Source organism: Mesoplodon densirostris, chromosome 8 (genome assembly GCF_025265405.1).
Source record: "Mesoplodon densirostris isolate mMesDen1 chromosome 8, mMesDen1 primary haplotype, whole genome shotgun sequence".
Taxonomy (NCBI): Eukaryota; Metazoa; Chordata; class Mammalia; order Artiodactyla; family Ziphiidae; genus Mesoplodon; species Mesoplodon densirostris.
Window position 1 is genome coordinate 78163293 of NC_082668.1, and position 24318 is coordinate 78187610.

Genomic DNA, 24318 nt, shown 5'->3' on the forward strand with positions numbered 1-24318 from the left:
TCTTGGTAATTTCTAGGATGTGTACTAAAAGGACCTAGTGGCTTATGAGGTTGGAAGAGTAAAGCTGGCATTTGATTGTGGAGGACCGGGAACCAGGTGATGATGAGTGTCACCTTCATTAGGTGTGTAAAGGAGACAGGTTGAAACACATTGCTGTAGTTGGAAGCAGTTGTCCTGATAGTGTAGGGTGTAGGTCAGAAAGAAGAGAGGCCAGGCAGCAAGACAGGAGTCTATTATGGAATCTTAATGGTTATGAAGTAAGGTGGGTTTCTTTATTCAGTGAACTCTGGTTGGAATGATAATTGATCCACTTTGATTGCCCTTCTCCCGGCTCACGTTGGATTCTCATGTATTCTTGATGCCCCCAGGTAAGTGCTAACCCGTTCGTACAGCCTTTCCCACAGTTCTCCAGGAAAGTCATCTCTCTTCATCCGAACTCTCATAACGGTTCCTCTGTGCCGGTATTAGCCTCCTATGAGAAGCTAAAGCTCACCGCAGCCCTGGCACAGTGCCTGGGGCTCAGCAGGCAGGCACCCTGCTAAGTGTTCTTTGAATAAATAATGAAACTTAAGCCCAGTGTGATTTAAGTTCCTTAGGAAAGGATGCTTTACCATGAGGTCACCTACTTGGCATTCACCCTTTCTCATATCTGCCTTCTTCACACGTTTCAGTGTGCTTTTCAGTGGACCTTAAGAAGAACTCTGCTCTGTGACCACCAGGTTTACACACTGGCAAGAGCCCATTAGAAAACAGTGTTAGTGAAGGGAGCATAGGTTTTTATTGTGTCACTTGAGAGACCCCCTTGTGCCTGTCAGTCCCCACCATCAGTCTCAGAACCAGAATCTAAAGATAGAGAAAATAGCTCTCAGACCCCAGCCCTCTTTCCCATCAGCCATTTCTGATTTGCTAAAGGAAAATTATAAGCACCATCACTGCTTCCAGCCAGGAGACTTCCTTCGGATTCAGGTCCTTCTTACATGGGAGTAAGTTTAGTCAGCAAGATGGGGAATTTGAAAACTGGTTACCTTTCATATTGTTTGATTTAGTTAAATTTTTAACCCTGCCATGACGTGTTCCCATTTTACAGTACGGACTCTGGGCCTCTGCATGTATTTATTTAGGAAGTGTCCTAAAAAGTGAGCTGCACAACTGCCTTTGGCAGTTCATTTGCAATATGCATTGCTGAGAATATTTTCAAAATCTTAATGATTAAAATGATTGCTAGGTTTTCTTTTTTTAACGTCTTTATTGGAGTATAATTGCTTTACAATGATGTGTTAGTTTCTGCTTTATAACAAAGTGAATCAGCTATACATATACATATATCTCCATATCTCTTCCCTCTTGCATCTCCCTCCCACCCTCCCTATCCCACCCCTCTAAGTGGTCACAAAGCACCGAGCTGATCTCCCTGTGCTATGTGACTGCTTCCCACTAGCTATCTGTTTTACATTTGGTAGTGTATATATGTCCATGCCACTCTCTCACTTCGTCCCAGCTTACCCTTCCCCCTCCCCGTGTCCTCAAGTCCATTTTCTACTTCTGTGTCTTTATTCCTGTCCTGCCCCTAGGTTCTTCAGAACCATTTTTTTTTTCTCTTTAGAATCCATATATATGTGTTAGCATACAGTATTTGTTTTTCTCTTTCTGACTTACTTGACTCTGTATGACAGACTCTAGGTCCATCCACCTCACCGTAAATAACTCAATTTCGTTTCTTTTTATGGCTGAGTAATATTCCCTTGTATATATGTGCCACATCTTCTTTATCTATTCTTCTGTCAGTGGGCACTTAGGTTGCTTCCATGTCCTGGCTATTGTAAATAGAGCTGCAATGAACATTGTGGTACATGACTCTTTTTGAATCATGGTTTTCTCAGGGTATATATGCCCAGTAGTGGGATTGCTGGGTCGTATGGTAGTTCTATTTTTAGTTTTTTAAGGAACCTCCATACTGTTCTCCACAGTGGCTGTACCAATTTACATTCCCACCAACAGTGCAAGAGGGTTCCCTTTTCTCCACACCCTCTCCAGCATTTATTGTCTGTAGATTATTTTGATGATGGCCATTCTGACTGGTGTGAGGTGATACCTCATTGTAGTTTTGATCTGCATTTCTCTAATGATTAGTGATGTTGAGTATCCTTTCATGTGTTTTTTGGCAATCTGTATATCTTCTTTGGAGAAATGTCTATTTAGGTCTTCTGCCTATTTTTGGATTGGGTTGTTTGTTTTTTTGATATTCAGCTGCATGAGATGCTTGTAAATTTTGGAGATTAATCCTTTGTCAGTTGCTTCATTTGCAAATATTTTCTCCCATTCTGAGGGTTGTCTTTTGGTCTTGTTTATGGTTTCCTTTGCTGTGCAAAAGCTTTTAAATTTCATTAGGTCCCATTTGTTTCTTTTTGTTTTTATTTCCATTTCTCTAGGAGGTGGGTCAAAAAGGATCTTGCTGTGATTTATGTCATAGAGTGTTCTGCCTATGTTTTCCTCTAAGAGTATTATAGTGTCTGGCCTTATATTTAGGTCTTTAATCCATTTTGAGTTTATTTTTGTGTATGGTGTTAGGGAGTGTTCTAACTTCATTCTTTTACATGTAGCTGTCCAGTTTTCCCAGCGCCACTTATTGAGGAGGCTATCTTTTCTCCATTGTATATTCTTGACTCCTTTATCAAAAATTAAAATGATTGCTTGCTTTTCTATTAGTGACTCTTTGGAAGTAGTAGTCTTCTAAACAAAGTAGCAATAAAAAACCCCATTTCTAATATGATTTTTATTTGTTTTATTTACTGCAAAAAAGCATTAATAACATAAGTAATAACACCAGCAATAACAGTATACAATGATCCTTAATCTGGAATTGATGGTGCTTGTACCCAAAGATGGTATATCAGACCACAAATAATCACTGCAAATTGAGAAACCCTGAAGGGGAGCTATGGGATTAGTTAATAAAGAAGCTACAGACTTTCTGCCTTTGTACCAAGTACGCTGTAGTTACCTGTGCATTTAATAGTCATCTATTTCACTATTTCACCTGATTAAAGATAGGCTATCGATATAGTCGATAAATTATATCTTTTCTGTATTTATACTGAGTATAGTATAGATATTTATATATTTAATTTTTTACCTCATTTAAAGTGGGCCTTGGGATCAGTTAATAGAGAAAATACCGATTTTCTGCATTTGTTTTGAGTGTACTATAGTTATTTATATATTCAGTATTTCACCTCATAGAAAGTAGGGTGTGGAATCAGTTTATTGAAAAGTTACAGCATTTCTGCATTTGTACTGAGTACACTATAGTTATCTATGTACTATTTAATATTTTACCTCTCCACATGTATTTGGAACATTTTTAGAAAACACAAAAGCCAACAATGGAGTGAGGGAATTGGGGCAAAGATAAAATAAAGACTAGAAAGATAAGATGAAGCCAAGGTTAAAATAGTATACAAAATATATGTTGTCAGTATTGCATGCATTGGCTTAAAGTAGAGAGCCACTTTGGCTCTGGGTGTCCTGGTAGCCGGGCTAAAGAAAAAAACACTAATGAATTACATGATTCAAAGTGTCTGGAAGATAAAAACAAACCAGGTTGCTCAGGAGGATTTACTGTCCCTGGGGCTGAGACTTGAGTGGTTTCTCTTGTGAGTTGCTGTTGAGAGCACTGCGTGATGAGGCAAACAGCGTCCTCTGTAGTTTCTAAATTATAAAATCAGACTCATAGGGGTTCTTTCTTTTGTTGTTAAATACAATATAAATGGATGGAAAAGCAGCTTAGCTAAAAGCAGTTCTCCAGGAGGCCCATTCTGTTGCTCCAGTTTGGCTGGAGGATGATAGTTAGCATATGTAGATGGATGGATCAATTTCGGGTTCTCCAAGCAAGCAGCATGCCATGATGACTTCTGTCTGCAGAACTTTTTAGAGTCATGGGTGGCAATGGGTACCAAGATGTGAGAGGTCCTGTGTTGCAGGTCACCGTGCAGGTGCACGTTATGCATGCCTTGGCAACAGAAATGGTCCTCAGGGGATGCAGAGGTATGTACAGTGCATCTCAGGAGAATCTCATAGCACAGGCACCTCAGAGGAAAATAATGCCCTTTAAACCTCTTGCACCCCATGGGCTGAGCAACAACCTTCAAATCCAAATTTTGATGAATGTAGGATTTATTCTTTTTCTCTTTGCAGTATCATCAATGGAGTGTTGCTCTCACCTTAGCCTGCTTTAGACTTCACTGGATGGGGTGACAGCAAGGGGACTTCCCCTGCCTACCTACACTCCCAAGGGCACAGAAGGGGACAAGTGTGGCCAAAACAGTATTCTAACTTTTTAACTGACTGGAGTTACATAATGCTCATTTTAGCCAATTTGTAAAGTTCAAGGAAGTATAAAGAGAAAAATCGTAATTCTACCATTCAGAGATAGCCACTTTATTTTTAGGTCCGGTTTATTGAAGTGTAATTTACTTACAGTAAAATTCACCCTTTGTAGCATACAGTTTTATGATTTTTGGCAGTTTGGCATGTAGTTGTATAACCACCATCATGATTGAAATGTAGAACATTTCCATTAACCCGGAAAAAGAGGCAACCACTTTTTAACGTTTGCCACATTTCATTCTCTTCCAAAAAAATTTAAGTGTGAGATAATTCCCTCCGGCCAACTTTTCGTCTTGTTCCTAAAGTCCCACTTTGATATGCCAGTTCTAACTTTTAATGGCTCCCACCTGTCTGAGGAATTCTCAAGGAGAAAAGTAGCTTGGAGATGCACCCAAGGGATGCTAATTTAGCAGTGGTTAGAGGTCACTACAGCCTTCCCATGGCAAGCTGCACTCGGTGGGTGCAGGAGACTTGGCCAGGGGAACTACAACAAGGCACATTCAGTCTTCGAGTGTACAAGACATGGCCTGTGTTGCGTGTTTCATCCAAGCAGAGACATTACACTAGTGGTTCAGCTTGGGTAACAGAAACTGTGGAAGGAGAAGAAAATATAGTTCAAATTGAAAAGTCAGTAAATATAAATACGATCATCTCAGAATTCAAGAAATTATTTCTGAAATTCTATAGTACAGAATTTCAAAACTATTTCTGATAACAGGCTTAGAATCTTACCATTGCCCAGGAACAGAAACTTCACTTCTCACTTACTTATAGGTAAGTTGTAGGTGGTAAAGGAGAGTTTATTTCTTTGGGACACAGAAATTGGTTCCACATATTTTATCTTGTAAGTAAATCATAGCTTGTCTGCTCCTTAAGATGAAGCACTAAACGTTCATTTATATTGAAGTCAAAAAGAGATACTTAAAAGATGGACCTTTTATTAATTGTAGAAAACACTAATGACAACTTTTGGAATTGAAGCTTAGTTTTTAATTTTTGTTTTGATTTTTTGCACATTGTTTTAAAATTTGTTTATGCCATTTGGAAGCAGTTGGCCCCTTCACATTGTCTGTACTTTAGCTGGCTGCCATTGGTGTTAGGAAGTACTCTAGACCCTGAGAAAAATCCTGTCCATATCTATCAACTGAATGAGGGGGGGAATGGGTGGCAATATTAAAATTAAATAACTTCACACTCTCCCTAAGATTATCTCTCCCTTTTCAGTTAGTTTAAAGCTCTGCTAAAATAGAATTCTTTATGGTTTCAAAAAGGTCATACAGTCTTGACAAATAGTCTTCTTATTGCCATTTAAGAAAAGAACTGTTATTTTTTAATGAAAAGATTTGATTCCCTACTACCATTCAGACTTTTTTTTTTTTTTTTTTTTACAGTTTATAGGATCATCTGCTAGTGCCCATCAGGCTTCCATTGATACTATTAAAAATTCTAAAAATGCCGTAGGGCTGACAGTAGCTGAAAAGCCTTTTTCATGGGTCAGGTCTTTTCTTCAGCAAATATTTTTAAGTCATTGTGAAATAAACTTTCTCAAATGAAACATTCTTTAAAAATGAAGAGTCTTTGCAAAGACTGAATGTTTGTGTTTTGACAGCGTATTACTTATTTAATGTACTGCTTCAGGAAGATGCTTGATAGAGTTCTGTCCCTTTGACCTTCAGTGCTCTCACTGGCCAAAACCTGAGTTTTTTAAATAATAGTTTTATTGAGATGTATTTCATATATCATGAACTTCATACTTTTAAAGGATATGATTCAGTATTTTTTAGTATATTCATAGAGCTCTGCAATCATCACCACTATCTAATTTTAGAACATTTTCACCATCCCCAAAAGAAACCCTCTACCCATTAGCACTCCTCCATTTTTCCTTCCCCCACCCAGCCCCTGAGAACCAATGATCTATTTTCTGTCTCTATGGGCTTGCCTCTTCTGGACATTTCCTATATATGGCACCATAAATATATAGCCTTTTGTGACTGGCTTCTTTCACTTAGCATGATAATTTCAAGGTTCATCCATGTTATAACATGTATCAGTTCTTCATCCTTTTTTTTTTTTTTTTTTTGCGGTACGCGGGCCTCTCACTGTTGTGGCCTCTCCCGTTGCGGAGCACAGGCTCCTGACGCTCAGGCTCAGTGGCCATGGCTCACGGGCCTAGCCGCTCCACGGCATGTGGGATCTTCCCGGACCGGGACACGAACCCGTGTCCCCTGCATCGGCAGGCGGACTCTCATCCACTGCGCCACCAGGGAAGCCCTCATCCTTTTTTTATTTCCAAATAATATTCCAGTGTATGGATATACCACATTTTGTTTATTCTTTTATCACCTAATGGGCATTTGTGTTGTTTCCACTTTTTGGTAATTGAGAGTAATGCTACTATGTCTCAGGTTTTACGAGGGGAAAATCCCAAGGGTTCTGCTCCAGGCATTCTTAGTTTGGGGCTGGGGAGAGGCACTGAGAGTTAGCCTCTCTCTCCATCCTCCTACTCCCTCACAGGGGCTCGCCTTCTTTTCTTTCTCCTTTGCTCTCTGTTATGGTAAATCCTTGTCTATTGCTGAGCTAGCTGAGTTAGTTTTAAGTGCATAGTAGGTAAGCTATTTGGGAGTCCTCTGATGTTTATCAGAATATAGTTCATCAGATTTCCTTTCTTAGCATTGTATTTGGTCACTAGTGACTCTTAATAGTCAAACAAATAAAAGCTCTTTATGTTCATTTGGAATTCAGACTAATTGAAGAATAAACTATTTGATATTTGAATGTAATTATCAGAAACCCTCTTTGGGATCTCTACAGTGAATATTTATTAAGCGGATGCTCTTCTGAGCAAGTTTAATGACACTGAATGTTAATGATGCAACTCTCCTGTGTTAACACAATAGAGTAACACATCTGAAAGATACAAATGAGTCTGTGGCTGACCTGCATCTCTCCAGAAGTCGTTTTCTGGAGCAGTTTGCTCAAGCACAGTTCTTCCAAAAAGCATTTTAATTGCTACTGCACATTGCCATTGTGATCACGAGCCTGTTTCATCTGGGACATACAAATCCAAGTGGCAACTATCTCTACACATTTGAATTAAGCTTACATAAACTAAGTCTTATGCAGGGCATGAGCCCAAGGTAATTCAACCAGTATTCCATTAAGGTAACCTATTTTAACCTAAGAATGTGACCATGTTGAATTTGAATTTTAAGCCAAGTAGTTTTCATAAATATTAGAATCTTTTATGGACCTAGAACATTATACAACAAAATGTCTTAATCATAGTGAATAAATATTTCAAAGTGAATTACCTGTTTCTTAAACTGAGCATTTTAAAATGTTAAGTTGGAGATATGGTTAGAAGGAACCACAGAAAGAGATCAAGTTTATAGTTCAAAGTTTATAGCATCAAAGTTTCAGATTAAGACTACTTTAATACATTTGGTTAAATATAGAGGCAGCCCAGCTGTATGAATTTTCCTAATTAATGAAGAGGAAAATACTTTTTAAAATTCAGAAGCCCATGCATCTAAAATATATGTACCATGCCATTATTTAATTATTTATTAAAGAACTGTTCTAATTAAAATAACATTATTTCATTTTCTGTAATTTTTCATGGTTCACATTCTATAATTACTATTCCTAAAATATGTAACAGTGATGAATTATTGAATCAATACAAGAATTATATTACTAGTCCCCACTCTTAGTCATTAGGTTTTTTTTAACCATGTGTATATTTTGATAAATTATAAGGTAATTTAAATAGGCCACATAGTATATATCAGGATGCTTTTTGGAAAAATTTACCTTTACTGCTTTATAGGAATTAATAATTACTTTAATCCTATATTTTCTTATTATTTATTTTGTACTTTTTAATCTATATCTTGAGAAATGTGAAAAATACTAAAAAGTACAGAGAATGATATAACAAAAATTTCAGTACATCCCAGAATTGAAAAGCATCGATAATTCATTTTGGCTTTTTTATATAAAAATATATTAAACATAAAATTCAAGACCTCTTTGCCCCATTCTCCCTTCCCAATAGGCATTAACTAGTATATAGTCTTACTTTGTGTACTTTTATAATATACATACATCATATACATCCATGGCCCATGTTTTGTGTGCTTTTTTAACATACACAAATGGTATAATCTATGTGTCATTATGCATCTTGATTTCTCTACTCAGTGTTTGAGATCTATTCATATTGATGTGTGTAGATCTAGTTTATTTTTTAACTGCTGTTATATATTTATGTCATAGAACATTAAACTGTTTGGCCATTCCCCTATTGAAGAACCTTTAAGTTCCACTTTTAAGTATTTTAAGTAATGTAGCAGTGAACATTTGGAGACTTATCTCCTGGTTTACATGTGTGAGGCTCTAGAAGAGGTATCATTAGAAGTAGAATACTTTGGGCATAATGAATGCATGTTTTCAATTTTTCTAGATCTTGCTGAACTGCTTTCTCAGGTACCTCAACAATTGCACCCTCTCAAGCAGTGTGTGAAAAAGTTCCAGGTTCTCTCTCTTTCTCTCTCTCTCTCTTTTCTTTTTGGCCAACATTTAATATTAGGCAGGGTCTTTAAATTTTACCAATCTAATGTTATCTCATTTCACTTTGCATTTTCTTGATGACTAGTTGGGTTAAATATCTTTTCATATCCTTATGATCCATTTGCATTTCCGCTTATGGTCATATCCTTTGCCCATTTTTCTAATGAGTAATTTGGTTTATTTTATTTTTTTTGGTTCTATCATTAGTTTTATCGAGCTGAAATAACTCTGAGATATATCAATACATCTAAAATAGTATAGGCCTTGGTACATCACAACACAAAGCATACCATATTAATCTATTTTTAGAATATAAATCTTTAGTATTATGACAAATATGTAGGAGAAACAACCCTCTATATGTGATATATAATAATGGATCTCAAATTCTCCAAATCTGCCCAAACAGATGATACTAACATTCCTTTCTCTTTCTATGTCCACATTTCCTTTAGTGACTGCATTTATTTTCTTCTGCAGAGGTTTATGATGTCTTCTCTAAACTCACTCAATAAATAGTTATGCCTTTGCTTTATTGTAGAGATACAAAGATACAGAAGCCTGGAATTTCCAGTCTAGTAGAAGGGAATATTGTGTGTAATTTAGCCATATGACAAAGTACCTTAGTAGCAGCATAAAATATATGTCTATATTTTATTATTTTTATTTTTGAAGAGCAGTGTGTTGATCAGATTACATTGTCCTGACTCTATCCAGGGAGGCCTTGCTTTGGTGTCTTTGATTCTCATATCCTTAGGTGAAAATACTTCTTTGTAATTATATTAGAGGGAAGAGAACAATAGCCATTGAGCACCTGTTATATAATAAACATTTGTGCGAGTCGATGTTTTGTACCCATTATCTGCTTATTGTTCAGGGTTTCCACGAGGTTTGTTTTTGTGTTTTAGTTTGCTTTGGTTTTTATTATTACTGTACACCTGATTTTAACATTAAGATGATATTTTCTCCTAAAAGTAGTTTTATTCTATTGGTTTTCCACTGGGGTATCAAGAATTCGTTTGAGAAGACTTAGGCAACCCACTTAGCTCCACTCCACCACTCCAGATAGACACAGTCTGTATCAAAACTGCTTGCTATACAAAGACAAGTACAAAACCCCTAGCCCCCAGCCCCATCTCCACTGCCACTATTTTGTCTCTCCTTCGTAGAAACTTTGGCATGGCTTCTATTTTCTGTTTTTGGTTGATCACAGACATGTTACAAGAAGTCATGTAGGTATTAATTCAAAGATTCTAGAAAACAATCTTGAAAAACATTGCCACTAATGTACTCTCTGCAGTTCATTATTTGGGATGTGGAAGGGGGGGCAATTTGCCATTCCTTCATCTAATTCCTTTACTCTCCATGAAATAAAGGAAGGTTGGTGTTAAGTTCCCATTCTCATTAAATCCATTTGGCAGGTTAAGGACACAGAGGGGAAAGACTGATGTGTGTGATGAGATGTTTCCTCAGCCCTTCAGAGATATACTACTGTATACGCTCTAATCCAATGATGTATAGAAAAGGAAATTGGAAATGTGATTATCCACCTAAAAGTGAGAGCCATCCATTAGTGCATTTTTAGCCGTTAATCAGCTTGCCATAAAAATGAACATGGCATGTCTGCCAAGGGCGGGGAAAAACAGCTGACAAGTTTGCTAGACTTTGTAGTGACTGAATTGTTATTATAGCTATCCTCCCTGAGGCTTCACAATCTATTTAATAACAAATCAATCTAATCTGGTTTTTGCATAGATTTTTCTGCCCTGCTGTTGTGTTACTCCCCAGTTAAATAGGGAGAGAGCCACGCTAAAACTGAAGAGGAAGAATGCCTGTAGGCTACAGATTTTCATAGCTTAAAAATCTTATATTAAACAATTACACATTTTAACCACTGTCAGATAGTTTAGATACAACATTTGGTTTGCATTATTGGACTGCTTATAAGCCAAGGAAGAATGTCTTTAGGGTATACGTGTTTATTTCTTCTAGCCTTCTTTTTTTTATTGGAAAAGAACAAATAACAGCCAATTATTCTAGGATCCTGTGATCTGTTGTTTCTGCTTTAGAACACGCCAATTAAAGGTTGATCTACCCCCAGCTTTAGTACATTATCAATAATGAGGCTATTTGAGCCACAGAGAAAATTCAAGCAAAATTATCAATGATCATCTAAGAACTGGTGCTTAGGAAGTACAAAATACAGGTTTATATCTATTTCCCGAGCAGCATTAGCAAAATAATTTTCAGTAAAGACTTATTTGTAAATAGTAAGTGAAACAGTATTGTATCCCTTATGAACATAGATACAAAGGTAGAAACTACTATTGACCAGAGTAGTACATTAAAACAAAGTCTAGAAATTAAAATCTTGGGTGAGTTTTTTTTGCAACCACTGACAAAACAATGTATCTACATCAGTAATCATCAATGGCTGCTAAAATCTTTAGCTGAAAAAATGATGAGAAACTTTACAATAAATGGATCAGGCTGACAGCACCTGAACTCACTGATCTAAGATAGATGTTCTACAAAACCAAAGATAGTCAGAAATTTTGGCCTTCTGAAATGATGCAACGGGAAGTGCATATCATCACCTAGGATGCATTCTTGCCTCCAGATTGCTCAACCATCTAGATATAAATAACAATTCATAGGAAATCAGAGACAGAGGAACAGGTTAAACGACACACTTTGCTGATGCGTTAGTTAGATCCAGTCTATCAGGAATTTTGCAAGGCAACTGAAATCATTTCAAACAGGGAAAAAATGATGTAAGAGGGAGGGTGAGACTGCATGAAAAGAAATTTTTAGAGGCATAGCAACCAAGTACAATGTGTAGACATTGTTTTGGTCTTGATTCAAGCAACTGTTTTTAAAAATTCAAACAGGAACTTTGAATACTGACTAGATATTGGTTGATATGAAGAATTTTACTGGTAATTTTTTTAGGTGTGATAATGTTATTGTGGTTATAGTCTTTTAAAAGTCTCTATATTTAGAGATACATCTAAAGTAATAAGATGCCTGAGACTTGGTTCAAAATAATCTAGTAATGCACAGAAAACAGTGGGTAAAAGTATAGATGAAGTAAGTGTTGACCACATGTTCCCTTTTATTTGTTGAAGCTGGGTGATGAATCCATAGGGGATTCATTATACTGTTTTCTTTTATATATCAGTGAGTGTGTGTTTTAAATGCTGTATAACAAAAAGTTTAAATATTAAGTAATCCAGCTCTTAATTTTCTGACTGAAATTATAGTTAAAACTTTTTTTTTCATTTTTATAAATTTAAGAAGGTCATATTTTAAAAAATCTGAGTGGTCGATGTTTTCTTCAGTAGTTCAAATGAAGAATATTTATTTAAGTTAAATTAGATGATGAATCTACACAGTATGCTCCATATACTTTGTAATGCCTTTTCCATCAATAATGTGGGCTCACTGTGGCAATGAATGGGAGAGGGAGCAAAGAGGGGAAAGCAGGATAGAGCAGACCAACCACTTGTGTCACGTTGCGAACCATTGTTCCTCTTTTCATTCATATTTCTTAAAAGGAGAATGCTGGGTATTAAAGCTAGGAATTTAGCAGTCTTGTCCAGCCACTTGTCCATTTGCCGGGGAGAGTGCCTGAGCAGTGTTTATGGCTCACCCATTATACATCAAGAATTCTGTTTGAAGAGACCTTACTTTCCATTGTCATTGTTGTCCTTCCTTCTCATTCATTCTAACAGGCCTTTTTCCGTTTCATTCCCCTATTCAGTAGTTTAGAAACCTTGCATAATTATGTGTGGGGGGATAATAGAGAAGAGAAGGAAACAGGGTGGGAAAGGGGATGTGGGACAAATTAGGGATCCATGAGAGCTTTCAGGGGAGATTTAAAGCATTCTAGAAGCACTTTGCTAGGTTCGTTAAGTCTTGCTACCTAGAAGCCTAGCATATGCTCTGCCAAATGTTGACTGTATCCTTATGCATCCATTCTTCTTCCTGGACAATTATTGATGATGCGGGGTCTGTACTCTACCCCACATGTGAATTCATTCCTCCTCCAGCACTAAAACAGCTATTTATGGTGCTTGTCCATGAATCAAGAGCTGAAAGTGCTATTACAGGGAGAAGCATTATTTTTCTCAAAAAGCAAAGCAGAACTTTAAGAAATATGTCATGTTCTTCCTTTTCACACTCATAATGAAAAGTTTCCCCACAAATGACAGAAACTTTACTGTTTATGAAAATTTTTTAATAAAATCTTCTGGGTAATCAATGGACAGAAAGTGAATATCATTCTTTAGACACACACCAGATTTGATAATGTCTTTATATGAGTATCAAAGAATCGTATGTGAATATATCATTTGCTTTTGAATGCCTAAATAATCAAGAGTGGTCGGTACACATTTAATAAAACATTTAATTTTATGATATCTTAAAGTTGCTTTTAAGTGAATTTTTATATAGGCTTTTCAAAGCATTTTATATCCTAAATAATATTCAAAATGAAATTGTATGCATCATAAACAGAACTATTTATAATGAGGAATTTTAAGGGTTTGGGATGTCAGCCAGTGTACCTCTTACTACAGATCTCTACAGCTGAGTCCCATGTTAACTCTGCTCCATCTCCTGTAGAGCAAGTAGAAAAACAGGACCCTCGCGCTGCTTCTTACCAGTGCCAGCTTTATTTAAAAATGTAAGATTTGAATTGTTTTACATATTTCTAAAAGGAGTATATGTGTGTGTGCTCTTTCTTGGTTTTTTTTATCTTAAATTTTAATAACTGTTTTCCTTTTCTGTTTCTTTGCCTTTGGAAGAACTTGAAAGAACAGAAATGAGGGAGACAGTAGCATTGTGTAGACCTCAACACAAATACTTCTCAGTGGCCCGTCTATTCTGAGGCTCGACCCTTTGCCTAAATAGCATCCTAAGTTATGGCAGAATACTTAGGAAAGAGCGTTTGGTTTTGTATTTAGTCATGTTACTGTTTTCATCTCAGTTGCTTTCACTCTTTCAGATGTCATCTGAAATGTTAGAAAACCCTTCTATTCTGATTTCTACTTTTACTGGTTGGAATACCTGTTGTGGGATGGGCTTAAACAGAAGTCATGCTTCCTGTATAATTTATGGAGATACCAGAGAGAACTGTTTGTCTCATTTTTGTCTTGTACAACATTCTTTTTGATCTTCCCCTTCCCATGTGGTCCTCTGGATCTTTTATTCATAGATTCAAAGCAGTAACACAAAATGCTTTTGTCAAAGAATATTTAACATCTTCTGAAATGCGGGTTCACCTCTAGTCCCTGTGAAAGTTACTTGAATTGTTTAAAGGGCTAATCTGATATTTCCTGTTCCTTTAATGTTTTTGCTGTGCATCAAGTACATAACTTTCTCTTTCAGAGACTGGCTGTAATATTATTTATTTTTATCTTACCTTTTCCTGGAATCCATTTTAGACAGATGTTATAAGGGTGCAAAAATATGGTAAAGTGGCATGAGGGAGGAGTGGAATGAAGAACTGAGTAAACAAGGGTGAGAACAAAATAGAGCCAGTCATGAGACCAAAAATGTTCACCACAGTGTTCAGTTATACATTTGACTCTAAACTTGCTAGCAGCCAGTGGAAAACCAAGATTGTACTTTTATACCACCCTTTGCTGTTCCTCATTATTATTATTATTATTATTATTTTTTTTTTTTTTTTTTTTTTTTTTTTTTTTTTTTTTTTTTTTGCTGTACGCGGGCCTCTCACTGCCGTGGCCTCTCCCGTTGCGGAGCACAGGCTCCGGACACACAGGCCCCGCGGCCATGGCTCGCGGGCCCAGCCGCTCCGCGGCATGTGGGATCCTCCGGGATCGGGGCACGAACCCGTGTCCCCTGCATCGGCAGGCGGACTCTCAACCACTGCGCCACCATGGAAGCCCCCTCATTATTTTTTAAAGACTGAAATTGTAAAAGCATATTCTGAGCGCGTGGCCAGTTTTTTCAGGTGAAGTGTCACTGAGCAAGGAGTATGTGGGTCTGACTGTAAGCTTTTGACCTTTCCCGTGTTCCATGAAGCCTCAGGCCTGCCTTCCTGCAGCCGCCTTGCTTGTTCCTTCTGTTGGTCACCCAGGTGATTGTGACAAGTGAGTGCAGGTGGACGGGCACATATCCATCACCATGCATGGAAGGGAACTCAGGGCTCATGTCCTGTTGCTGATGGCTCAGGAGCAGCTGCATTCTACGTGAAGGACATCATTTTTAATTCAAGTGCCTTTTCTTTAACCTCAGTGTCACCTTCAGACATGTAAATAATTATGAAAAGAGAGCCTTTGCCCTGTCTCATTTTTTATGCCTTGCTCAATTCAAATTACAGGCATGTGCCATTTTCAGGGGCAATTCAAAACCATAACACACAAAAATAATAATAAACTACAATTATGGGCATGTTGTCATGGTTTCACTTTTCCTGACTGCTGCTATCAAGTGGTCCTTTGGCAGGAAGAAGGAAATCAGTCTCTATCCAATAGAAAATTTTCTAGGGTCTGAGAGCACAATAAAGAGGACACAGAAAGGAGCCTCAGTCCCGAAAAATCATAAATTTGGACTAAGAGCTTTTGGATTTGTTTTTGTTTTTGTTGAGATTGGTTATGAATAGACAATAAGTGAATTTGGAAGAGGCTCCCAAAAATGTAGTAAAATACTAAGAAGGATTGCTTTCTAATTATTACTGCTAAAATACCCTTATTATCTAAAGGCTAGTGATTTGTCAAACTAGGGTCCTCAGAGCCCCTTAGGAAAAATAACGTGGTGGGTAGGGATAGCCGTCTGCCTCCCAGCTCCCCTCCTCTCCTTCAGCCAGGCAGAGCCGTTCACCTTCATCGTCTGTGGTACATATTGGCCTTCCCGTCTTTGACTTACTGAAATAACCTAGTGGAAGGATAGCTATCCACAGCTGTCTCAGGAAGAATAATTGTAATGTATTTAATTTTGTCTAATTGCTCTAGTTCTGGCAGTAAGACAGAGAGTATGTCTCTGTTTAATGTAAAGAATTTACTTCTTAGTTAATTCTTTTTTTTAAAGATAGATTTTATTCATTAAAAATTTTTTTTAAATTTATTTTTGACTGCATTTATTTATTTTTGGGTCTTCACTGCTGCATACGGCTTTCTGTAGTTGCCGCGAGCAGGGGCTACTCTTCGTTGTGGTGCGCAGGCTTCTCCTTGCGGTGGCTTCTCTCGTTGCAGAGCACGGGCTCTAGAGCGCAGACTCAGTAGCTGGGGCGCACAGGCTCTAGAGCGCAGGCTCAGTAGTTGGGGCGCACGGGCTTAGTTGCTTCGCGGCATGTGGGATCTTCCCAGACCGGGGCTCGAACCTGTGGCCCCTGCATTAGCAGGCAGATTCTCAACCACTGCGCCACCAGGGAGGCCCTTAGTTAATTCTTATCTAACTATAAGGGAGAGATGAGGTCCTTGTTTCCCAAACATAAGAAAAACAAAACTGTTAAAAAACCTGTCAGTATCCTATTGTTAGGTGGTATGAGTTCTTGGAACATCAGAAGATGGCTCATGGCATTAGAGAGCCCTTGATTCCATCTTAGTCTTCTAGACCCCACTTCTCACCGTGCTAATTATGAGTATAAAATGAACTCAAGAACATTCTTGCCAAGGTCAAGGTGAGGAGAAATTTGACCTGCTTACATGGTGATGCTTTAAAACCTGGGACTTCCACAGGCATTATCTTCAAAAAGTGCCTTTCTCAAGCATAAATTCAAGAGCACTCAAGAAAGCTAAACCACAGAATGAGCTTTACCCAGCTAAGAACTCACAAAAAACTAACGGAATATTTTACAAATGCATTAACAGAAACTAGGTAAAGTTTTAACAGTACTAATTAAAAGGAAAGTCAAAGCAATACTAGATAGAAATTTTAAAAGACTTAAAAGTGTGGTATGATGTTATCACTATATCATAATTCAAGATTTAATTATAATTAATGAAGATAGAGAAATTTAGGTATTGGATAGAATGGCTTACTCCGTTAAGGGAATTTATTTTAAATTTTATCTGGTAGCGCTCCAAATAGAGACCAAAAGTTGAGAATCATTAGTAGTTATTTTGCCAGATTCTGGCTGAGAAAATCCGAGGTGCATAATAGGAAATCTGGAGTGACCTGTGGACTATGGAGCCTAGCTTTCATACCTAAGAAGATTCTGAAGCGGTTCATTAAAAAGTAATCTGTAATGCCTAGAGGATAGCTGGGTAGTAAGTAATTTCAATATGAATTAATCGCCTAAAATAAAAACCCAAACAAACCAACTTTTTCTTTTTTAACTGAGAAATGGACCTTGGAATCAAGTGAAAGGTGGACTTATAAATATTAGAGCAATGGATTACAAAGGCAGTTATAACAAACCAATAATGAGCTGCCAGAAATTTTTTCATAATGGATTTAGAATCCAGAACATTTGCTAATGGAATAACTTCAGTTAGTAATGAATTGGTGGAGAGGGAGAAAAATGCATTTTGGAATTTATTCCAGCTACTGAGATTTCATCTGTAAGCATGTGGTAGTTCTTAAATTCAAGAGTTAACACGTGCAGAAGAAATACAGAACTTTTTTTAATTGAAGTATAGTTGGTATATAATATTATATAAGTTACAAGTGTATAATGTACTGATTCGCAATTTTTAAAGGTTATACTCCATTTACGGTCATTATTAAATACTGGCTATATTCCCTGTGTTGTACAATATATCCTCTTAGCTTATTTATTTCACACATAATAGTTTGTACCTCTTTACCCTCTGCCCCTATTTTGCCCCTCCCCTCATCCCTGTCCCCACTGGTAGCCACTGGTTTGTTGTCCATAGCTATGAGTCTGTTTCTGTTTTGTTATATTCACTAGTTTGTTGTATTTTTTAGATTCCTCATATAAATGCTATCATACAGTGTTTGCTTTCTCTGTCTGACTCATTTCACTTAGCATAGTACCCTCGAAGTCCATCCATGTTGCTGAAAGTGGCAAAATTTCATTCTTTTTTATGGCTGAGTAGTATTCCATTGTATATACGTATACATACACCACACATCTTCTTTATCCAGTGTTGATGGACACTTAGGTTGCTTCCATATCTTGGCAATTGTAAAGAATGCTGCTGTGAACATTGGGGGTGCATGTATCTTTTCGAATTAGTGTTTTTTGTTTTTTTGGATATATACCCAGGAGTAAATTTCTTTGTCATATGGTAGTTCTATTTTTAGTTTTTTTGAGAAACCTCCACACTGTTTTCCACAGTGACTGCACCAATTTACATTCCCACCAACAGTGTACAGGGTTCATTTTTCTCCACATCCTCACCAACATTTGTTGTTTGTGTTCTTTTTGATGATAGCCATTCTGACATGTGTGAGGTGACATCTTATTGTGGTTTTAATTTGCATTTTTCTGATGATTAATGATGTCAAGCATTTTTTCACATGCCTGTCGACCATCTGAATGTCCAGAAATATAGAACCTTTGTGTGGAACTCAACATTTATGGTCAGAGCTCAAAATAGTAAAACTAATAGGAAAGTCAAGAGTAAAAAGTCAGGCCAGCAATGTACACATACAGTTTTGAAAATATTTATAGTAAGATTAATGAACATATGATCAATGAGAGTTCATCTATTAATTACCTCTGTTCAGTAAAGGAAGATCACCTAAGAGTCATTTTAGAAAAATATTGTGAAAGAATATGTTGCAATAGTGAAATACATAGATTATGTAATGCTGCTAAATTGGGGTGATTTAAACAACCATTTGAAGAGATTGTCATAATACAAAGGGGAGACATGACATGTCAGGTTTATCTGCACATGTGGACTATTATATTGATGGCCTCCCAAACTGGCTGATTTCTAGCACTGTATAATTTTTGATCTGTGGGAACTGAAGCAAATTCTTGAGTATGACAATACATTTCACATTGCTACATACCTCTTCTCTCGGAGGCTTCATGTTCAAATTCCTACCTGGGTAGTCCTAATACCAATTTACCTCATTTTCATAGGTAAGTAGAAGGAGAGCTGGGTCTTGTTTTTGTTTTAAAAGACAAATGTTTCACACTTTGGGTTTTTATAGATATGTGAATGCTTCTTCAACCATTACACTACTGGACTCATCAGAGTACTCTCTTTTACAGGTTTCTCCCTTTAAGATCAGCCTTTCAAAAGTCTCTTGACACCTTGCCTTTGAGGGGCATGTGATCCAGTGGGGCAGTCACATGCGTACTGTAATGAGTAATTACAAGACAATTGTGAGCATGCAAAAGGCAAAGGCTTTGCCTCTTGTCACCATTATACTCCAGCCTCTAACAATGTCTGGCACTCAGTAGATGATCAATAAATATTTGTTGGATTGATCCCTATAATATTTACAATAGACATCTTTTCTATAAGATGTAGAAAGAGCCAAAATCTCCTTTGTAGAATGATTGAAACAATTTCTAAAATAACGTAGGATTAGCCTTAATAAAGAACAACCCAAAAAGTTAAGGTCAGCTATCATTTATTTAGCATCCTATTCAATGCTGGTCGGATGCAGATAGAGTTAAGACACACTCTTTACCCTCAAGAGAGCCATAGTCTGGTAGTGGAAACAGGTAAACAAATCCTGCAATTACAATCATATGAAAAACAAAATTCGAGATAGACTAATGGGTACATTCTTGATGTAAAGGAGGAAGTGATAAATTTTCATCAAACTAATTCTCCAAGGATGATTAGTGCTCACCAGAGAGGACGCTGTGGAGGGTGTGTGGTCTAGACAGTGGTACACGCCTGTGCTCTATTCATAAATCAAATAGTTTCTAGAATATTCATTCCAGTAATTCCTGTCCTTTAATGCCAAGTGAAATTGAATTTGTTTTTGGCTGTGCTTAGTTTTTTGAACTACTAATAAGGGTTCACGTATATATGGCTGTGTGTGTACACATATGTATGTATAAAATTTCTTAACACGATGACTTTTTTAAAATAAAACAAAGTGAAATAACTCGGATTCTGTCCCAATTCAGTGTATCTTATAGGAGAATAATGACAGTAACTTGCACTTTACTAGTGATAGAAAGAGCCCCATCTAGACCAGGGAGAAGGTGAGGGAAATGACATGGTAAAGTTACTGTGTAGCTCCATCAAATTCTCTACTCCCCCGTCCCCTACTGTTTACCTACTGCTGTCCACTTAAGCTCACATCTGGCACAGTAGGAAATCAGGAGGAAATTGAGTAGTGACTTTATTAAGTAGACCATTTTCCAAAGATATTCCTGTTATTAAGTGATACAAAGTGAAGGTAAACTTAAGAGTGTTCCATTTCATGGGTGTATGACATATGTATTGTTACACTGTACCACATATACCATTCTGGAATTTGTGTAAATCTGAGTTTCCAGACTGTGTTCCTACACATTCTACCCCCAAAATAGCATTGGAAGCGTGAAGCAGCCTGGTATGTGAGGAAACTGCAAGTAATTAGAAGTGCCTAGAATGTAGGTTTGTGTGGGAAAGGGCAAACGGGAAGGAACCAGGTGGTGGGGGGCCTTCTGTGCCATACAAAGATGTTTGAATCTCTGCCATACTAACTAAGATGTTTGAAATTTATCCTGTAAGGATCCGTTGTGCGTTAGCATCAGGAGAATTTCAGATTTGACTGTTTTCAGGTTTGAAAAATCACTGTAGCAGCAGCCTGGAAGAGAGCCTGAAAGGATGAGAAATCAAAGCCAAGCAGACAAGTTAGGAGAGAGACTGAAAGAATGATCCAGCCAAAAGACAATGAGAGGATGAAGGCCCGAACTGTGTTCTTGGTGGTAGGGATGAATTCAGAAGGTGTATGTTTTGAGTGAGCGCCATGTGCCAGATATTGTCGTAGGTTCTGGAGGCGTATCTGTGAACAAGGCAGACTTCCCTGCCCTCATGGAGCTTACATGCTAGTGAGGTGGGCAGGGTAGGGGAGACAATAAAATGACTCCATGTTCTTCAGTGTGAGTGACTAGGTGGTCATGATTAAATGGGAGTTCTTTTGGGGGGAAAAAGGGTTTCAATGTGTTGAGTACAAAATGTATAATATCCAGTGTGCACTTGGAAATACAGGTAAAGAGTTAAGGAGTGAGGTTTTAGCTCTTTTCAGAGGGCCTGTTTGCATTTGTTTTCAGTCATAAAACACCAGTCAGAACTTTCAGCTACCAACGGTAGAATCCTCTCTGACTTGTATAAGCAGGAAAGGAACTTATCAGAAGCTGTTAGGTGACAACTTTCAGAACCTCCAGGAGGCCCAGAGAGCCAGATTCTGAGTCGGGGTGACCAGGGCCAGTGCCCCAGCTACTGCTCCCCACGGTGCCACCACCTCCCTCACATGCCTCCTTCTAGACCCTCGGTCACTGGCCGGCTCCCTGGCTGCAGAGGAGGGTGAGAGGCTAGTTTTCTCACACATAGCATGGGATGTCAAGATAAAGGGGGTTTGGGTTTCACAGACAGCCATAAATATTCAACAAAGGTAATTTTGCCTCCATTTATGTCCATGAATGAAAAAATATATAATTTCTTAAGTGTACAGAATTTTATAGTGATTTATTGCATTTTCTCGTGCAATACTGTGTTGAAGACATGGTGTCTTTGTTAAAACGAAACTAAGATTTTTTTCACATTAAAATAAATTGCCTTGATTTATTAATTTGCAAATGAGCTTGCTCCTAACTGCTGTTCACTATCTAACCAAGAAGACCCAAACTTATAAATGGATTTCATTCTAGAAGCTTGTTGATAATTACATTATTGGAAATTTTGAATACATTTTCCCACTGAAACAGTTATTGTGGATGATCCCATTCTTGTATTTTAAAATGTTTCACATTCCAGTGAAAGATCCTAGAACATAAACTGCTTGGCATCTTCAGATGAGAAGTGAAAGGGAATGGGATGGAGTCATTCATGGCCACAGTGCCTGTAGACACGTTGTAGACACTCAGTAAAAGTTGGGGAAGTGTCTCTAGGAATAGATGGCTGGAAGGAGAGAGGAAGGAAGGAATATGCCTGTGTCTAATGTGGAGCTGCCTCTCATTTCATTGTTCCAATAAAAGTGACTTAAAACATTCAGTGACTTAAAACAGCATTTCAAAACTGCACATATTTACTGTGTGATCCCTGAATCCCAGAGTGGTGAACAATTTGAGAATCATATAAAGTAAGTGGTTCAGAAAGAAATAGACTGTTCTGAATAACATATAATGACCAGCTATCTCACAGAATTGTGGAATCAGTGTGAAGGTAAACGGGCTGAATATATAGTCTTCAAAATGGAACTTTTGCTTATTTTTAATCCTCAATATTAACTTATTTTCCTAGTGATTTCTATTGTTTGTCTAGAATAGAGTAGGGAAAAATAATTTTAACAGAGACTTCCCCTTGCCTTCACCTAGGAATACCTTATTGTATTTTCATGACCAAAGGCCTTTTCAGCAGCAAAAATGCTGTTTGCCTGATTGTTATGCAGTGAGGCCACTGGAATTTCCTACCTGGAGTGGGAGAGAATAATTTGACCTGTTTGAACAAAGTAGTAAGTAATAATTTACATACACCTGATCTTTCAGAACAATGAAGAACATGGTATTACTTTTTCACAATTTGTGTTACAGCAACAATGTATATTAAGCATCTTCTATGTGCCAGGCAGTATGCTGGGCACTTGACCTAAAGAGATGGGCAAAACAGCCGCAACCCTTGCCCAATTTGAGCAGTTAAGATGAATTATATTCTATGATCTATAACTTCAAGAATAAAAATCTTGTAAACATATTTCATTAAAGTTTATATAAATTTCAATCAGAAGATAACAGACTTTATCACTCCCAAGAAACTTGAGGTATATTACACAATTCTGGATGGCAGTTTGATTTACCATGTATTTTAATATTGACAAAAAATGTGAACATGTTAATAGGAACACAGTTGGGTAATAGCAACCTCAGTGATTAGAAAACTAATTTAGATAATAGAATTAAATAATAAAAACATATTCAAGAGGAATTGAAATTCAGTCTAGGAAACCACTTTTGAAGTCATAAGAATGTGATGACCTATCTTCAGGAACAAGACAGATGTGCCCTTATTGATACTTGACCAAATTTTCATCTTTTTTTCTTCCCCATCAGTCCCTTTTGAAATCAGTTAGGAGTACATCAGGTACAGGAACATGACTGGAGTGCTGAAGATTAGCATTAACTGACTCCATTCACTGAGAGCATGCCCCCCTGCTTGCAGCTAGTTCAAGGTCCTGGAATGTGAGCAGCTCCGCCTGTGGTGACAAAAAGGCAAATCGCAGTCAAAATTGAAGTTAAGGGAATTCTTACTGAATCTAGAGTTTTTAACCAGCAAGAGTTTGATTAGCCACTTAATGACTTGGGGGGGAATATCAAGCAACTAACAAGGACTTAAAATCTTACACCTACAGCACTGAAAGGATGTCCCTTTCTTTAAGTTACAGAGTTTCCTTAAGCCCAAAGTCACATACCTTTTCCATAAACTTAATAAACACTTCCAAAATACTTCAGTATGTGTTTGTTTCTGATTTCCAGAAAAAAAGTACAAATGTTTAAACAGGAAAAAACTCCTTTTAGTTGTACCCCACAGAAATAACTGCTAGCACTTTGGTTTTTATTTTTCTAGACTTCTTCCTAGGCATAGTGTGTGTGTGCGTGTGTGTGTGTGTGTGTGTTTAATGCAAAAATGGGATCACAGGCTATTCTACTATATAGCACAGTGGTGAGAAGCCCTGACTTTGAAATCAAACCATCCTGGGTTTGAATTCCAGCTCTTCCAGTTACTAGCATAAGACTTTGGCCAGTGTTTTTATCTGTAAAGATAATAATGTACCTATTCGTTAGGTTGTTGTGAATAATATAAAGGAGATAATATATGTGAGGTACTTACTCTGACATTTAATAAATGCCTAATAATCCAGCCTCTTGTACCTTTGTTCTACCACACCGTCCCCTAAGCACCATGCTTTCCCGTATTGAGTATTTTAAGTGGGGGAGGGGGACCAGGGAGGCACAGATATGTTTTTATGCAGAAATTTTTAAAATTGGTACTCTATAGACCAAGAAAAATATACAGTTAAAATTTTCTCCTAGCGTGTAAAACCTTATATTTTGATATAAAGGTTTAGGATATTTAAATTTTATAAGGCAACACTCAGTTCAAAATGACCCCATTAACTTATGTGTCTGTTATAGCATCTAGGGCTTCTTTTGAAAATAAGTAAATTGAATGAACTTCTTAACAGCCTTTTTGGTTCTTTTTAATGTATATGTTGTACAGCATAATGTATATGTTGTTTTAATTT

The 24318-nt window shown here is 37.3% G+C and overlaps 1 protein-coding gene across 1 annotated transcript in view; it reads left to right on the forward strand.

Annotated features, from left to right (window-relative positions):
* The window catches only part of PKP4 (plakophilin 4), a 253243-nt gene that overhangs the window by 135382 nt on the left and 93543 nt on the right, over window positions 1–24318 (forward strand). The window lies entirely within an intron of this gene.